The following is an 18474-nucleotide window of genomic DNA, read 5'->3' as shown; positions in this document are numbered from 1 at the left end:
ACCTCTACTTAACATATTTAGTATGTGTAACACAAAAAGTTAAGTTACCAGGTGAACTTAAATGTATCCAAAAATAAAATGAAAAAACATAAGTAATGAAAACTACTATAACAATTGCATTAAAATTAAGTGAATCTAGCATAACATTTTAAGTAACTATAGAGCCATGTGATTTCCCATGATGCCTTTCCAGCCAAAAAATATGACATCTGTCGTAGCCATTTTGTGAAGCACATGGCAAAAATCCAACTTCAAAATGTCCTTTTAACAAAAAACAAAGTTTTTCTTGTTGAAGGGCATTAATTCATTAATTTGTGTTCACTGAATGAAATAAGCATAATCATCCTGCAAACAAATATCATTTGTTGACTGGAGTTTTAAGTTTTTGTCCAATTTGTTTACCCAACTTGCCAAACTGAGTAATTTGAACAAGCCATTAAAAAAAAACAACAATGGTCTGAATAGTTCCCAGCATGGATTGCGACATGTTCACTTCTTTGGTTAATATTTACTAAAAAAGATGACTGTTTTAATGTTTGCTGGCTTTATTTATGTTGATATGTTCAGGGCTCTCAAGTTTTATCAAAAGTTTGGAGTGAGATTTCATCTGTTAGGGGAGGAGCCACTTAAATATTTGCAGCAGCGACCCCTCGGCCCCAACCAATTCTCTCAGGTTTTTGGTAGCAGTTAAATTTAATATATTGTTTATAATTGATTAGCACAAATATCTAATTAAAGACAAAGTCATAGAAATTAAATACATTGTTTTATTTCAAAAATACAAATATATAAAAAATTGCCCCAAATGAGCCAACTGAACAGCAACATTGCAGAACTTGCCCTGAGCATTTTAGTTAATTTTCATCTCAAAGTAGCACAGTTATGTAAACTTAGATATTTTTAAGATTAGCTTAAGAAGTACTAAACTAAATGTTTTAATAGTAAGTAGCCTACAAAATTAGTTCGTGGAGAAAGAGCACTTATTATGGAAGTGTACTTTTTCCACATTGTGTGCTTTCTGCTGGCCCGGCTGCGCTCGTCAGTTTGACTGGGCTCCGCTATCTTTGCCTAACAATAAAACTTTACCAGACTCTTATCAAACTTTTGAAGGAGTAACCCCTGTCAATACAATTTGATTAGCTGCCTAAAAAGTGGAGAGATGTTCGAATCAACAAACACCAATGCGCTTGAATCGGATTATATCATTATTGGCAGAGGATATTGCCTTCAATGGACGAGCACAGGTAGGTCAAAACTTGCTAGCAGCTGGCTAGTCAATGTTAACTACTTATAAAGCTGTAATTTGCCTTAGCATGAGGTATTATTTAGCTATCTTCCTTACCAGTATTTGTTTTTTTGCGTTTTAACGCGAGTTCAACCATCATTTGGCCGCGGGATTGTGCCATGGTTTGTTGTTTCTGTGTGTTACGATCGGGGGAAACCGCAGTATCTGCGGTATCAAAGCTGGAAAAACAAAGCCAGAACGCAGTAACATCACTTACTGCGGTTTGCCTTGGTATTAGCATGGATTTTGTAGTTACTGCAATTTTGACACCCTCATTTCTCTGAAACGGGACCAAATTGAACCAGGAGACTTTGTCACAAGACAGAACAGATGTCATAAAGCTCATTTCAAGCCTTAACTCAATTTCGACCAAGTGTGTAGTTACTGCGCTTTCGCTTTGGACGGCAGTATTAGTATGGTTCAAAAACACTATAGTATTTCCTATAATATTTTTCACCTGGGATTGTTTCAGGTAGCCTCTAGTGTTTAGTACTTTCCTAAAGTTAAAGCTAATTCTGATTGCAAAGCAGTTCGATTTTTTTAATCAATAATAATTTACCTCGGCTATATTTCCCAACAACAGTTTTTATTATCTTTGATCACATTTTTGTGATGTCATCCAAGAATCGTAAAATCAAATTGCTATAAAAAAGAATGCGTTACCTACCGCTTTCATCGGATTCTTCTCTTCCAACTGCCACTTCGTCTGTGTGACGTGAGAATCTATGTTGCCTAGTAACGAATGTGCTTGCAGCAGGATCACGAAATTTACCCAGAAACAACAAATTCTGATTTCTGATTGGCTGGTAGGTGACAATTATATCAGGATGTCTAGTGTGACCGTGTCCGCGGCTCGACAGATATGAACTCGGCAGAGAACTTCTCTCCTGTGCCTCGTTCATTAATTGTATAGAGTGGGAAAAGTTTTCTTATTTTTTCAGCGTGAGAAATACAAGCAGGGCCGCCTTAAAGTCGCAATGAAATTGAAATGAAAAACTATATATGTATTTTTAATAGTGTGGTATTATTAACAAATGACTTATCTGTGAGCTTCATTATTTTTTAAAAATTCGTGTGTGCTCATAATCTTTAATCAAAAATGCAAATCTCCTCCCCTCCTCAAAACGATCTCTCTTCACTTCCGGTCAAAAGTATGGCAGGTGGGCGGGGTCCGGGAGAAGATCGCAGTGATTAGCAATTAGCAACACGACCCAACTTCAAACGATCCAATCAGATCTCGATGGACAAATTCAAATCCAGCCCTGCCTTATTTCATCTCAAAAGCCGTTTCATTCGGATATACGTCACCACGGGGAAAATAAGGCAATCGCTACTTCCGTTTCATGGCGACTTTAACCTAATGTGAGGCCCTGGGGCTGAGAGGTTTTGGAGGCCCCCCATACCCTCAATTTATAGTCTTATTAAAAATAAAGTGTAATATCTAGGTAATCTACATCACAAAATGCATTAGTTTCTTTCAATACATCCAACAGTGAGTTTTCCCTCAATGACCCAGAAACCACCATAATATCACTAATTTAACATATCACTGAGCCACTTGAGCATAAACACAAGACAGTTTATTTAACAACCACACACAGCAACTTATGGTGAAAATAAAACCAAAATGTGTGAGAGTATATATGTTTATAAGCTTTATATCTATATAGTTTTTGGAATATACAAATTTGCAGAAAATTGCCACTCACTCACTAAATGCTCAGCACAGTTTTAAAAATATAATAAGTTAAAGTTAGTTTTAAAGTGAAAATGCATTAATGATAACAAAAGATAAGTCTTATAGACAGAATCTTGTTTTTTAATCAGTTATTTATTTTGTAGGCTATTGAAAATATAGTATGCATTGTATTTAGTATTTATGCATACTACGCATGTAAAACTAACACATATGAATATTTACAAAACAGAACAGAAGGGAACATACATGTATATAAGATCTTTAGATAAGGAGATTATAAATATAAATGGTGCGATCAGGGGATGATCATTAGAGATGGTCTTGTCGCGCTTTGACTTGCACATTTACCGTTGCGTCTTTCTTAACCAACAGATGTGTGTACTGTGAGCTAACATCGCGTCAAACTACATCGCAACAGCTGCGCACGCGTCACTGATATAAACGCGAGTAAACTTAAACTTTATAACAACGAACAGCATTAATATGTTCGGGTACTCTTTTCTTTATTTGGCAGCACAGTATCTTGCGCACAGTTGGAGAGACTTCTGCATGCCAGAGACTCAGCTGCATGAGCACAGAGAGCGAGCGCGCACGCGAAAGAGAGAGACCTCAGCACCTCAGTGCTTATTATGAAATTTCAGAAATTACTCTTTCATTTGTTGGTGGATTATTTCCCGTTTCTCTGTCACACTCAGTCTAACATGTACACTGTTAGATGTCGCTGTAGATTTAGCAGCACTGTACTGTAAAAATCCACAGTACTATACTGTATGTGTACATTACAGTACAGTACTGCAGTTCATAATGCATTCTGGGTAAATTTGTTTGAGCGGGAACATTTTACAGTATATTTTGGTCTTGATGTAACCTTGCTGTAGCCATTGCTGTAATGTGCCAGGTGTACTTGCAATAATCAGAGAAAGTGCGCCAACGTCAAATCACACAGACAGAGGGAGCGCACAACTCTTGGCTGCAGCTGAAGGAGGACGATTGATTTCTGTCAGTTCGGTAAGTTTGAAATATTTCTGTTTCATGAAAACTTAATTTTTAGTTTAAGAATATTGTCAATAGTTTGTCACAATATTGTTTTAAACGTGCAATGAGAGAGAAAAACGGTCGCCAACAAAGTTTCAATCTCCCTCAGAAAGTAAGCTCACGTTACACACAGATGTCTACCGCTGCTTTAACTCGCTTTACACCTTTTTTTAATGAATATAGGGTTGTTTTAACTAAATTATGACGGTTTGTTGAGTTTATATTGTGTTGAAAGTGTGGTGACAATGAAACTATTTTTAACGAAATGGACAAAGACAACCCGCCAGCGCGGTCTTGCGGTCCCAGCATAACGGTCGTTTATCTCGGCGTTTCATCCGTTCAGTTAACGTTAGCGCCAGAGAAAAGTATTAAGTTCGACTGTTTGGCAAGGCTGACTCTTGGTTGTAAACAGATAGGACTTGACACCCCGTACACAGCATAGTACCGAACTAGTTACTCCACAGAAGTGAAAACAAGAAACCTCATATTTAACTGGATACATGCATCGAACTCATCGCAGCTTTAACTTCGACCAAATATAATTCAGACCTGGGCTCATCTTAATATCAGATGAACGAAAGGGATTGCCGCGCTTATTGTTGTTGTTATTATATTACGTTATATCAGCAAAAGCAGAGAATATCTTCTCTTAAGCGTTTTACACGCCCAGTAAGTTGTCCAATACATTTTTATGGCATATTGTTTCCACCACTTCAGATGCATTACACGCTGTATATAAGTTTCCAAAACACATCAAATCAATGCACGAAAAGAGAATGGGCTCCACATTTACGTACCTTTGTCTTCTCGTCTCTGTCATCTGATCCTTCAACTCTGGATGTAAAATAGTCCATTATAACATCGTGTAGAAAACTGGCATCACCAGGATTGCTCAGATTTAGGCGATCATGTTTATCTTTAAAGTGAGCAGCTAGCTACTAACTTGTTAAAAAACTTTGCGTGAAATAGTGTTACACCGCAGCCGTCCGGGTAAAACATTAAAGGGACAGTCTTTTTACCTTGTCACTATAAATCGCTATTTTCTGCAGTAAACGAGACATTTTCAGAGATTTTCTGTAGACAAGATGTTATAGAATAATAATTAAAAAAGACTTATTTAGATATTTATATATAATATAACAACTAATATATATATATATATATATATATATATATATATATATATATATATATATATATATATATATATATATATATATATATATAATGTTTTACAACTGACTTAACACTTACAGTAATGTTTTATTTGTTAGCATAGCATGATATTAGATTTAAACACTTAATACATTTTTAAATCAATCACTTTGTCTCTGCACAATGAACATTATCAAATATTATTAATGTTGTAAAATATATTGTTCATTGTTAGTTCATATTAGCTAAGGCATTACCAAATGTTAAGGAATAAACTCTTATAGTAAAGTGTTACTAAGTTTTCTTTTACCATTTCCTTCACAATGTCTACTTATTTCTATGGCTAACAGATTTTGTAACATTTGTCTTTTTTACAGTCTTACCATTGCTTGTAAGTCGGATTGGGTAAGATGGATCATCTTTAAAGGCACCAGGCAAGTACATGATGTACAGTTACAAGTCATGTATTTTTTGACTGCAATATTAAATGCTTTCACGTCACATGTAAAAGTACACAGGAATGTGCTGATCACTTTTTATTTGTAGTTTACATGAGTGTCATTGCACTTTTCAGGAGTTAAGGCAGATGTGGAGGCACAACGGGTGACACCAGACACACACCAAGCACATTGTTCGGTAAGTTTGCACTTTACCACTACAGTTTCTTTAAATACCCATGTATACACTCATTCACAATTCCCACACACAACACTGTAACACGACCATACACAACATGTACACAATTGTCTTAGTTTGCCATGTAGAAATATACAAACAGAAATATTCAGACTTTGGTTATAAGAAATTTAATTTAATAATTGTATTTATTTAGCAGAGGTGTCCCTGGACTTTATTGACAAAAGATTTTGTTTTCAGAATAAAAAGTTGTGTCCAAATCAGTAACAATTGTACTTTCTGTTCAGGACATTCAATCATGACATGATCCATGTGGATGCTGTCCATTGAGGAAAGAGTTTGTTCAGCGGTAAGTGAATCTTCTGTATTTTAATGTAATTAGGTGTGGAACAGTAGAATAAGAGCAAAAGGTTTCAGAATAGGAGTAAATTCAAGGCTGAGTTTAGTTTTTTAAGAATCTTTTTCTATCTTATATTTGTTGACTTAATGTTTATGATATTTCTAACAGGTTTCTGGATAGAATTAATTCCAAAGATGGGAAAAAGTGCACATCCAGACAAGGAGCAAGCAAAAAGACAAGGAACTTGGTGCAGAGAAAAGCTGTGGCCATTAACCCCCATGTGAACAGCTTCATGCAGTCCCTGATTGAGTTCGAATGGACGACTTCAAAGTAAAGGCCACTGTGGTCTGTCTGCCACAGTTTAATGCATTTATTTTTAGTGTTAAATGAAATTCAAGTAGAATATTTAAAACTATGGGCCAGTGTTCTTTTTACCACAGTGAAATGTTACCTTTTAGTCGATGATGGACTTTAAACTGAAAACTTCAAACTATGGAAGAGTGTTCTATTTGCCAGAGTTAAATATGTTACAGCAGGGGTCTCCAAACTTGTTTATACTTGTTGATTTTATTTTATGTTACTTGATTATATGTTTATTATTGTTTAAAATCTTGTTTTAAATATGTTTTGTTTCAATTAAATGTTTTTTAAATAAAATTTTGATACAAACATTGCTTGGATTGCCTTTTAATTCATTATGTCATGTCAAGGATAGCATTTTTACCATATTAATAACTATAGATTTAAACCTAAATATCTAGCTATTTTATATAATATTATTGTATTAACTGTAATAAGTAATAAATAGTATTTATGGGTCAATATAGACATTACAGTAAATTACTGTAAAAATAGACTACTGTAATAAAATATTGTAAAATTACAGTACAGTACTGCTTTGTAACTATACAGTACTAGTTTGTGTACTGTAAAATGGTATTACAGTACAGTACTGTAAAACCAAAATACAGTAACTTACTGGCAACCGTGCTGCCAGTACCGTACTGTAAAAATACAGGGAAATCGTTAACAGTGTAGGAATGCCAAGTTGAAAACGCGCACATTACGCGGAATAGAAAAATCTTTTACGTCTGATATTTTATTTCACGGTAAGTTACCACGGACCAGTCAGCACCCATGTAACGTGCAGTTAGAGTGATTGACAGATAACCTGACGAGTTACAAAAAAATATGAACGTGAACTTGGGAGGCCCCTGAACTTGAGAGGCCCCTGGGCTTCAGCCCAGGTAAGCCCGTGCATTAAGGCGGCCTTGAATACAAGGTGTGGCGTGTGAGCGTGTGAACTGACTGAAATGCGTGAGTCTGACGGTGAATGCGTGAGACTTGAGAGCCCTGTATGTTGTTGATGTTAGTTATATGTTGTATTTAGAGTTATTTTGAAAAAAATATGTTTGTTCATTTTTACCATGATTGAGAAGTGTGTGCTCAGTGTAGAGGGCAACACAGTGGGTTAGCGCCCATCGTTGTTTCCTCACAGCTAAAAGGTCTCTGATTCAAGCAAGAGCTAAGTCAAACAAAGACTTTGTTCAGGAGACCTTTCTGTGTACACTCCCACAGTACAAAACATGCAGGTTAGCTGAATTGGGTATACTAAATTGCTCCAACTTGGATTTACTTAAAATATATATGCACCATTTTTGCATCACACTTTTTAAGTAATCCCAACTTGGAATAATTTTACTTAAAATAGTAACAGTATGAGTTATTATTTGTGTAATCTACATTCTTCTGCACTGTTATTGTTTTGCAATGTTTTACTGTACACCACTGAACTGTAAATGCTTTAGTAATGTACAAATATCGGTCCTGTCTATAAAGCGCCTGAAACTGAAACATGTTGTACTTTAAACAATCACAAAAGGGCTGACCGTTCTCCCTCATATTCATTATAGCACAGGTAAGATGTCTGCTAAAGGTCGGTGTAAAAACATCCGATATAGATCTTAGAAAGAGCTGTTTTACATACATTCTAAAATAAAAAATGTCTTGCAGATGCCTTTAATATGCCTACATTTTCTAGAAACGTCTCAAATATTTATTGCAGATGAGAAACAATCAAAAATACATCTTGCAGATGTAAACGCAGACATCAAAAGACGTCTCTGAGATGTATCTGCTATCAGGGTAAAATTATTACGTTATGAAAGATATCACAGCTGCTTGCATATGTTTTAACTGCAATCACTAACATGTTGTGCTAATAAATATACTTCCTGTAGTAAAGAGGCTTGAGAGACCCATACGGCAAAAAATACATTTCTCTAGCCAAAAATATTTTTTAAATACATGCTAAATATGGTTAAACATGTTAAACACGGATAAAGAAATATAACTTAAACTAAACCAAGTAAACCAATGAATATACAGCAAAATGAAACATAAATTTTTATTTACCCAAACTTGACGCCATTTCATCTTCAATAAAGTAACCTTGAACCGTTATCTTTTTGAGGTGAACCTCTAAAAGAGAAACTGACTCTCACACAGTGTTCACTGCTCTCTACTTCCTGAGCAGGAAGGGGATATACGCTAAAGTGGGTTTAGTGATTCTGGCTTTGTCCAAACACATACACTTGCTTTATTTACACTTACAAAACGTTGACCACTTACATTTTGCTGTATTTGGCCAAAGTGTTATAGTGAATGTGAACATCCCAAATATCACTGACTCATGTAAATAATTCGCTACACAATACCCTTTAACATTTTTTTGCTTTTGTCTATTTTCTTTTGTATTTTTGTGGGGCCCCCTTAGAACCTTCTTGGAGCCCAGTTTGAAACCCCCTGATGTGAAAAAATCAGAAGCAGAATTATTTGCACCCAGAGGCGTCATGCCCATTGAAACTAAGGAGGCACGTGCCCCCTCGTTTTTTTGAGCCAACTGGATTTTGCATGCCTTAAAATCAAAGAAGCATCCATTAATCTTTTACTTTCTTTTAATCTGTTTAAAATCAACAATATTATCAATTCTGTGCTGCATCTTTGTCACTTTTCAGAGATTTGTGCCATTTTGATAATGTTACATTACTTTATTCTGGCAGCAGACGCTGCAGTCAGCGCAGCCGCATACGTCAGCGTCTGAGCGCGCTCACGAGCTTTGCAGTTGCTACTGCATTTGGCTATCTGAGGAATTAAAACGTGTAAGAAACGCTCACAACATTTCCAAACTCCAGTACGGTAATGTGCAGTTAACCTCCTCTGTGTAGAAATGTATGGTTTAAAATGTGACCGTCTCAACGTTATATTAGTAGAGATTTCTAGATTCATCTTGGTACAACGCCAAAGTTCGCCAGAGTTCACGGGGCCGCGGAATCACACATGCTCACATATGAGGTAAAATTGAATGCAAAAATCCGTTTCTCTAATAATTTTATCTAAACATATTTTTTTAAATCATTATTGAATATTAAAATCAATCACATGGCTATAGCTTATGTCATTTTCGTTGTTTATATACTTTAAGGATTTAAAATTACTTTAATTTCATAGGATAATGCAGTTGTTGTGCAAAATGCATTAATGAGACAATTCAAGACAAGTCATTAAACAAAACTTAAATAAACAAAACATGCCGTTTTAGATGTAAACATGATGCCAATATGTCAATATCCCGATTGAATAGTATTTGATATAAAAGTTAGTCAAGACTTTTATTTTGGAGGTTTTTGCATGAAGGCAGGGGTGCTCAGATTGTTAAAAGGACTGAAAGCTTTATTATATTGTTCGTTTGATGTCAGTGTATGCACAAATTTCTGTGAGCTGTGCACACCGTGCCCCCTTAAAAAAAATTGGTGCATGACGCTCCTGTTTGCACCTATAAAAACCAGTTTGGCACTGTACCATTTAAAACATTTACATTTAGCAGACTCTTTTCGCCAAAGTGACTTACAAATGAGGTAAACAATACAAGCAAATACAGCACCACAAGAACAGCAATACATTAATGCACTGAAAATAGTCTCATCAAGTCCAACACAGTATATATACATAGCCAAGGTTTGGTTAGTGCCATTTTTTAAAAATAAACTAAAGTATTATTCTTCTTTTAAAGAATAAAGTATTATGCATTTATTTGTAAATAAATGCATAATAAATCACAAAACATTTAGGGGCAGTTTCCCGAACAGAGTTTATGCATTTTTGAGCTGCTTTAATTTAAAAACACCTTGTCCTGTTTAATTTTGACACATTTCATTGACATTGTGTAGGAACACCATCCCCTTAGTGCAGAGCCGGCCCAGCCACTAAACGACACTTGCAATTGCAAAGGGCCTCGTGGCCAGCAGAGGGCTCCCTAAATTCACTTAGCTAGTGGTTGAAAAAAATAATTCATCAAAAGTAACATAAAATAAATATAAATATTCATTATTTATTATTATGGCAATGTTAAAAAGGCTGTTACTTGTTATTATAGTTATTATGAAAGTTCGCTAATAAGATCTCTTTCTTGCTGAGATTGATTGACACACAGCATCCAGCGCAGCAGCCAATCAGTGCCCGCGATCTATGTGCAGGCGAGCATCCCGCCCACAGAACGCAAAGTTGAGTTGAGCCGGATCGCTGATACAGACGCAAACTTTTGCTGTTAGTCAGGAGGCCAAAACTGATATTAAAACTTTGTCGGACACTTTTTGGTACAAGCATACAACCTATCCAGTATTAATATTTAACCCCTCAACATGTGTTCTAGCCAGGTTGTCAGCTTAGTAAATGTTTTTTTGACCATTTTAACATTATATTCTTAAAAGTGGTAAAAGCGGATCCCCCCCAAAGTGCTTCCATTTTCTATGTCCTACTGTAATTTTGGGCAAATGTGCAATATAATCCAATTTATGTGCAAGCATGATCATTAAAAAATAATAATCAATAAATACCACAAGAGTACCACACCACATTGGGCACTGTTGTGTCAGCCTAGCTGTGATTTGGCATGAGGCAGCAGATCCAGAGAAGATGATCACAGCAGAGTCAACAGTCTGAACCAAACTTTCTAATCATGATGGTAAATGGACTGCATTTATATAGCGCTTTTAACAGACCTATGGCCATCCAAAGCGCTTTACAATTAGCCTTACATTCACCCATTCACTCACACATTCATACACCGACGGCGGTGTCAGCCATGCAAGGCACCAGCCAGCTCGTCGGGAGCAGCTGGGGTTAGGTGTCTTGCTCAAGGACACCTCGACACTTGGTCCAGTGGAGCCGGGGATTGAACCACCAACCTTCCGGTTTGTAGACAACCTACATGAACCACTAGGCCACTGCTGCCCGATGATGATGAAAAAGTGGCAACGGCAGCTGGGATTGATGAATAATGTTGCCCACATACGGGCTGCACATGAAGAACAGTTTGTCTGCAAACCAGGGCTTTGAACTGGTTTTTTCCCAATTGGTTCGTTCCGAACAGAAGCAGTATTTTAACGTTTCCGGTTTTTGGTTCTACCCTAAAACTGACGTTCCTGAACCGGTTAGAGCAAAAAAAAAAAAGGTTCTGACATGCTCTTACATTTGGTCTTTTTTCAGTTGCTTTAAACATATTAATGGCAAGTGTCTCATACCACTGCGTTCAGCACAAACTGGGCTAAAATATTATATGAGCTACTTGTATGTACATGTTTGTATTTTTGAGAGAAAAATGTTTATGCGTGGTTTTTAAAAAAGCAAAATTTTTAAGTCACTGATATAAGTCCACAAAACCCATACTAAACATGTTTTAACAAGACTTCTCTAAACAGAATCTAATCGTCAAGAGTTTTCTCATTAAAATGATGTGAAAATCATTCTGCTTACCCATTCACATAAACCAATATATTGATTTAGAAATTGTAAGACAGTTTTTGTTTAGAGGGGCCGTATGTGCGAAAGGATTGATTTACAGCTAGCAAACAAAGGCTTGCATAATGAGCTGCATAATGAGGCAGGAATGTTGGGAACTACAGTAAAGAATGTGAGGACAAATGTATACATGTTTGTTTGAGGTTTATTAAGAAGTTAACAATATAATAAAAATAGAGATGAAGGTCAGTAGGACATTTTCAGTTTATTTAGAAACAAACTCAATTCAAAAACTTAACTTGTATAAGAAACTGATAAACAACAGAGCTGGTCATGTGGCTAATGTTACCATATAACTTTATGTCCAAAAAGTGTTTTTCCACTTCATAGTTTCTGTACTGATGAGAGGGATGCAGACCTGTAAGAGAGTTATGGACAGCTGTTAGCATAAATTGTCCACAGAAATACCCTTACATATATAACTGATGGGCAAATATCACTGATAGTACATATATATAAACTATCATGTACACAAACTAAATTCAGAACATCTCAGATAAACATCTGCAGTGATTAGTTATATAAAAAGCTGTTTTCAGATGCCCATCCCCTTATCGTCTAGCTTCTGTTTTAAACGTGTTTCTGTAAGCGCGTATGAACTTTTAAAACACATTGCATATGGCTGCCATGTGCGCGGGCTCGCGTCTCCGTGTAACGTGGCACTCATAAAAACGGTGTCGCATGTAAAGCGCAATGTATGGAATTCCCTTGCATGTAAACAATTTGGAATCATTTTACAGCAAATCCCGCAGTGCAGCATTACTCAAAGTTGCCATGAAGGATATGAAAGTGAATAACTGTGTCTAACACTGTACAACATGTAACAGATATCCGCCATTACGGGAGGTCACGCGTACTTAAAAGATACAGCAGTGCAGGCTTACTGAAAGTTGCCATGAAGGATATAAGTGAATAACTGTGTTTAACGTGGTACAGCAGTGAAATCCGCCATTACGTGAGATCGCGTCCTCGTTTGTAAACAATGCAAAACTTTTTCATTCCGAAGCGTGCCGTCTGCTGATGCTTACTGTGCGTATAAATATAAATAGTATAAATTAACTGTTACTTACTTCCAATATCCTCCTCCAGTGCGTCCTCCATTGTTCTTCTTAGGTAACGATAAAGATAAATGCTTCCTCAATGTCCAGACATAAATGAAGATCTTCCTCATGTGTGTATGTATAAAGTTTAAAATCCAGACATGCGGTAAAGTCTTTAAATCTGAACTTAAATCAAACTTTACTTTTTAATGTTCGAGCTGCTCTTCATTACCATGTATTACTACTAACTAGTTACTAACCCCTAACCCCAAAGAAGTGAGAGAGCAGTTATGTTAGGATAGAATTATTAACTATAGTGATATGTCAATTAAATATAGTATGTGTTACAACCTGGTTCATTAATGAAGTCAAATAGCACCATAGACCACCATCTACAGTTCTACATTTCGGCTTGACATTAAAGTTGTATAACTTGTGTATCATTGCACTGTCTCTCCCTACAAGCTTTAAACTTGGCTTGACTCATTCCCAAAGATAGGGGCACTGATAGATAGAACTTTTGGGATACTATGTTATGTTTCCAAGCTGATATTCACTTTGAAAACTGGTTCTCTTTAGGCGGAGATTGTTTTTTTCATGTTCTAGTTCTGTTTTCTCTTACATTGTGCAATAAATGTTCATTCTGACACTTCAGCAGACATCCCATGAGTGTCTGCTTTCATTTGATACCATTTTTATGTATATGGGCCTTGTGGTTGTGGAGATTTTAACATTTATTGTTGGATTGTCGAGTTGAGCTGGAAACCAAAAAAATTGTCCTGAAATCGCTTGCACAAGTAAAAAAATAATAATTCAGCTTGACAACCACCCTAATCTCTTACCTATAGGTGTCTTCTAACAAAAAAATAGGGTGACAGCTTGTACCAAAACATGTCCGCAAAAGTCATAACGGAAGCCCTTTTCAGAATTGGCCCCCTGACTATGTTGCTTTAAGGACAATTTCTTTAATGTTATGTGTGTTTGTGCGTAAATGCGAAGTAAGAGGATCTTATTTGACTTCGGTAATGACCAAACCTGTGTTCTGTTTGACTTCTCTTTCTTATATTTGCCATCATAACGTGAATTGGTTTATTAAGCTTAATAATACATATTTAAACGGTTTAACGTGGTAAATTAATTCTGTTACACTTATTATATTTCACGTATGCCATTGTCATTTCTACATGTTTATGTAATGAGTGTAATTATATTGTTAAACGTCTGAATTTAAAGTGTTTTATGTGTAAGAGTAAACAAACTCATGCGCTTATGCGTGGTACATGTCCAGACAGCGCACCGTTGTTAAACCACCTGCTAGCCTTTGCAAAAGTGTATAATGTCACGGTTCAGTGTTTAATATTTAAACTATAGCAATGCATATGACATACAGTAGCCAGCTTTGTTAGGTTAATGTTATGAGTGCAATGTTTGTTGTTAATCTTTATTAATATTATTTGCAAGTTAATTGTTATTATCCACAAGCCTATGTTTGTTTCAGATTTAGCTCATCACAAACAAGCCTATTTACTTTTGTTATGATATTTACGTAAGGGATAATATATAGTGAGGCGGTTGTTGTGAATGTTAGCTACTATTAACCTTTGTGGTGTTTTAGATATTATTGTTAATTTTGTTTATTTGAAAAATTTTAACATTTAAGTGTTATATTTATTATTTTATATAATATTTTATTTAAATGTTATTCTATTTACTCTATTTCATTTAAATTATGTATATATAGGCTGTTGTTTGTGCCTCTTAAACTCTGGTGTCAATTAAAAATGTTTCTTTGATGGTCAGTGAAAATCACTTTATCAGTCTTTTTATTCAGCAAGTTCATCAGTGTGTGTTCGTTGCACTGCACTGCCATTCAGTTCAGTCAGTGGTATCATATTTTTCCTGTTAGAGATCAAACATGGAACTCAAGTCAAGAACTCAAGGGGGCAGTTTCCCTGACAGGAATTAAACTAGTCCTAGACTAAAATAAAAGTAGGCTAAGAGCTGTCCAACCTTAAAAAAGCTTGCACTGACATATCTTAAAATACACCAGTGCCCTTTGTTTTGCCTCAAAATCCACACAAATAATGTTTTTAGTAAGGCATTTTTGTTAAAATTAGTTATGTTTTCTAATTAAACTAAGGCCAAGTCCTGTCTTAAGATATTCCCTGTCCGGGACCACCCCAAGGTCTTTTATTGTCATTCTGTAGGCTACATGTTGCCACATAAGAACGAAATACGTACTCAGGACCAGCAATGTAAAAAAGATCATTAACATACAGTATACATAGAATAATTAAAACATCATTTAATAGACACATTTAAAAAAATAACATAGTAGATATAATATGTGCAGTATAGTCATAAGGTAGTCATTGCTTTTCTTTAGGCCTTACTTAAAACGGTCAAAGGGCCCCCAACCAAATTTTGCTTAGGGCCCCCAAAGGTCTAGGGCCGGCTCTGCCTTAGTGTTTGTAGTTCACATGCTTTTTCAATCTGTTGTTCAGTAAGGCTTATGGTTTGACTCCGACACAGTCGGTAGCTATGTGCACAATTGGGTACACCCCAGGTTTTTTGCTATATGTGCCATGAAGTTTTACAGTTCCTGTCAATCATTTCTGTGTTATTTAAATATATTTCACAAACATAGTTTATCCAAAAAATTAAAGATTCTGTCATCATTACTCACCCTCACATTGTAATAAACCTGTATGAGTTTTTTCTTCTATTTTAGAAGACATTTTGATAAATGATGGTAAACAGACAACTCAGTCCTACAGTATTATCTTATAGAATCAAATACTATGTAAGTCAGTGGGAATCGCCATTTATCAAAATATCTTCTTTTGTGTTCAACAGAAGAAACCCATGCTGGTTTTAATAAGGTCTTTAACTCCACCTGCTGGAATAAAACTGCTTCATCAAAAAATACAGATCTTGGGTTTTTATTGTGTCGTTCATCGTGTAAAAGACATATATACAACTGAATAATTTTTCAGTATCACGTTATTATTTTAGTGCTTGTGTAACTTACATGTTGTAGTGAATTTAAAACACCTCAATTTCTGTTCATTTTGACACCTGTTCATAATTGAGGATAATCTAGTTTTAAAGTAAATGTACACGCTAAGAAAGGATGAGTTAATTAAAAAAAAACATTGTGTGTTATCCTATTTAACACATTATGTCTCTTCATGTTGATTTTATGTTCAAATAAATAAAAGGGACACCACAAGATGTGTTAAAACAACACAAAGTGTTTTTTTCAAAAATAACACAGATGTGTTAAGTGAAAGACAACCCATTAAATGTGTAGTCCTTAACTAGACACAAGATGTGTTATTTTAACACAGTTGTTTTAAAAGTGTACAGTCAGTGCAACAATTTATTTACCCCACAACATGCACAAGAACAAAGTACTTGCAAGCAACATAACAAAATAGTTCAGTTTGAGTTTATTTGTTTGTGAGGGATCAAATTCCTAAAATATAAAGTCGATCTACAATATAAAGAAATATGAAGAAAATATCAATAGTTTCCATTACAAAGACCCATTTATACTAGTTTGTGTGATATTATAAGTTATTGTTTTAATAAAATAATTGTACATTTTGAAGTTGAAGAAACAAACAGATAAAAAACTGCCCTAAAGCAATAAATGAACGAAACAATTCATAATGTGCAACACTGTACAACACAATGTTTTTAAATCAACATTGAATGCAAATACTGTACTAAGCAATTACTACCACACAATCCAATGTGCAATGGGCTACAAAATCTTAACTCCAAAACTCCAATGTTGGTAAGGCAATGCAAGGCAAGTTTATTTGTATAGCAAAGTGTTAATTCCAAGTATTTACATAGAAATGAGAAAACAATGAGAAAAAAAGCACAATAAAAAAACAAAGATACGTGAGAATTTACAAATAACAATTGAAAGACAATAAGTGTGATTTTATATAAACAATTAAAATGTGTTAAAAAGAATAAAAATGACTGGAGTTAAAGTGTGAAGCAGCCAGTGGTAAACTGTGTAAGTGACCTTGATGCTTGCGCAACTGGAAACAAAAACATTAATTTCGCTCTCTGGACGGTTGATCGGTGCATTAATATGTATAAAAAAAACAAAAGATTCTTTGCCCATTTAACTACTGTACGTTTACAGCATGTCCAGTTACAGTAAGTTACAAAATGCACACATTTAAATTGAATGCATTTTTAATGTCTCTTGTAAATGATACCACTGTTTGTATGATGTGCCAATCTAAAAAATAGAAAATCAGCTAAATTATGCTTAAAGAACCGTTTAAATGAATGGTCACCTGAGAAATGTGCTGAGATGTCTGATGGCAAGTATTACTTTATTTAATGCTAGAGAAAAAATCCATCTGTAGGCAGAGGCGGTCTTACCATAGAGGCATAGGTAGGCGGCCGCCTGGGGCCCCCCACCAGCGGTCAAATTAGGGGGGCCCCAAACCAACCTAATAAATAGCCTACATAAATAAATAAAACCCTTATCATCACGAACACTTCAAAAGCATTGTAAATTGTATTAATATTCTTAAGAAATACATTGAAACTTTGAAATAGTAGTTAAAATGTCCAGTTCATGTTCTGTCACTAAACACTTACACCCCCTTCTTTCACAATGAAATGGACTAGTCCATAACGGTGCGTGCTGCGGCGCGAAAGATAAACACAAGTGACACGGGGACTGGGAAAGTACACGAACAGAGACTTAAAGACAAATATAAACGCGAAAATGGGGCTTTGGTAAGTCAACCGGCTAGTAATAGCCCTACATTGATAAAAATTATTTTGTGGTGAAGTAAATAATGTTACTACAGAAAAAAAACTAATGTAACCCTACAGGGCTCCAGACTGCGAGTAAATAGTCGCATTGTGCGAGTATTTTCCCTGCCTATGACTATTTTTTATTAAATGTCGCACTGGCTGGACTGTGAAATTTAAATACAATTTTATTAATATAATGCGCAGGCGATTACGTCTGCGACGCATTCAGTCACTCTTCCGCTCCCCCGCCTTTCTATCAGCTCAGGTGCATATCACCTCTCTAAATCCGTCTCTTTTGTCCACTTTCGACCGCTTCTGCCCTGATTGTTTTGAGGGGTGGTCTATGGAGACTGCGGGCGAGAGCCTCTGCTTTCGTTTTCGGGAGAAATGACGGGTTTAAAATAGAGGTCTACACGGGTCCAAAAATTCCTACCCGAACCCGATCAGACCCGCAAATGTGCTACACTGAACCGACCCGGAACCGTCTGTTGTTTTGAAAGCTGGACCCGGACCCGACCCGGACCCGTCTATTATTTAAAAGCTGGACCCGGATCCGACGAAGACCCGTCTATTAATTAAAATCTGGACCCGAACCCGTCCGGGAAGACACAGACCCGACCGGCAAATATTC

The 18474-nt window shown here is 35.8% G+C and overlaps 1 long non-coding RNA gene across 2 annotated transcripts; it reads left to right on the top strand.

The window, feature by feature from the left end:
- The first annotated feature begins 3691 nt into the window (after positions 1 to 3691).
- LOC135750279 (uncharacterized) lies at positions 3692 to 6764 on the top strand. Of its 2 annotated transcripts, XR_012335599.1 has the most exons (5): positions 3692 to 3992; positions 5552 to 5608; positions 5749 to 5810; positions 6098 to 6159; positions 6319 to 6764. It is a non-coding gene; the product is annotated as an uncharacterized lncRNA (long non-coding RNA). The 2 variants fall into 2 exon arrangements; XR_012335598.1 differs by having other exon boundaries at positions 5749 to 6764.
- Positions 6765 to 18474: the final 11710 nt, after the last annotated feature.

The sequence above is a fragment of the Paramisgurnus dabryanus genome, chromosome 21 (genome assembly GCF_030506205.2).
Source record: "Paramisgurnus dabryanus chromosome 21, PD_genome_1.1, whole genome shotgun sequence".
NCBI classification, from domain to species: Eukaryota; Metazoa; Chordata; class Actinopteri; order Cypriniformes; family Cobitidae; genus Paramisgurnus; species Paramisgurnus dabryanus.
Note: the sequence above shows the minus strand (reverse complement) of the source record. Positions and strands in the feature narration are given on the sequence as shown.